The following is a 1,400-nucleotide window of genomic DNA, read 5'->3' as shown; positions in this document are numbered from 1 at the left end:
CAGGGATCTTTCTAAATTCCTTCGTTCGTTTTCAGCCTAATGTTTGGCTATAATAAGGAATAATATCCCTGTCACAGCTCAATTTTTTTTACCGTGTATATACAGTATATACAGTCGGTATAAATATAGAATAATGTATTGCCATTTTAGCTTTATTTGATATATTTTTACTTCTGAGAATGGGCCCTGCTCTACCGATAACCTTCTTGCCTTCGTTTATGCGTCTATCTAATTCCCCATCTATATTTCCGTCACTTGTGAATAGGCTGCCAAGATTTTATGTACTTATCATCTTGTTTACTCAAAAGAATGTCTGGTTGAATAAACCAGAATTCTGATTAAATATGCTCTTACTATTTTTTTCTGGTTAAAGTAATCAGTATTATGATTATTTTAATCAGAATTTCTAGTTAATTTAACCAGAATTCCAGCTGCTCTGACCAGAAAAAATTAGTAAGGGCATATTTAACCAGAATTTTGATTAATGTAATCAGACATTTTTTTCAGTGTTCTATTCTCTCATAATTTAGCACAATGTTGCATATTATTTTCGATTGTTTTCTCACCTTTTGATCAACATATTCTTTGCAAGTCTTCGATTGACTCTGCCATAACAATAGACATGAGAACATCAAGCATTAGTTTATTTATGTCGTAGAGTTTATTATTTTGTCTAAAATTCAACAATTATGTTTAAAATAAAAAAGTCAATCTTTTGGTAAAGATAACGAATGCTGAAAGTAATATTTGTTTTTAACGGTATTTGACCATTATTTAAACAATTTTCAACGGTTTACAAAAATGTTCTCCTGGTTAAACCTAAAAGTTTATTATTTTTTGGAGTTATTTGCACAATTAACGAATATTGAGAGTAATATATTTTTTAATAGTGTTTGGTAATAATTTCAACATTTTTCATTGGTTTAAACAATTTTTTCTCCTGTGAATTTGGAAAACTGTGTACTTTCTAGAATCGATAACGCATTAAATGGCTTCAAGAGTAATATTTTATTATTTTGTGTGAAATACCGTTTACAACTACTTAAACAAATCTCATTTGTTTGAAAAATGGCTTTTTCTGGTAAATTTTAAAAAGGTAATGAATGTTAGGAGTGATATTTATGGTAGAAGACAGTTTGAAATTATTTAAACAATTAATCATCATTCACTTGCGCCTTTTCATAGGGAAAATGGAGAAAATTGTAGTTTCTTTCTATCTCTAACGTTACGGAAAATTCCGTAACCATAGACAGTGCCTATTGTATTATCGAAGTGAATAGACTACCGGAACCTGAAAAAAACTTCTCTGTCAGTACCGGCAATAAAGAGTGACGCCAAAATAAGCTGTTTTTTCGCCTATTTTTTTGGACCTCGCTAGCGACCTAGTGAAAACATATGAA

Source organism: Belonocnema kinseyi, chromosome 5 (assembly GCF_010883055.1).
Source record: "Belonocnema kinseyi isolate 2016_QV_RU_SX_M_011 chromosome 5, B_treatae_v1, whole genome shotgun sequence".
In the NCBI taxonomy this organism is placed as follows: domain Eukaryota; kingdom Metazoa; phylum Arthropoda; class Insecta; order Hymenoptera; family Cynipidae; genus Belonocnema; species Belonocnema kinseyi.
Note: the sequence above shows the minus strand (reverse complement) of the source record.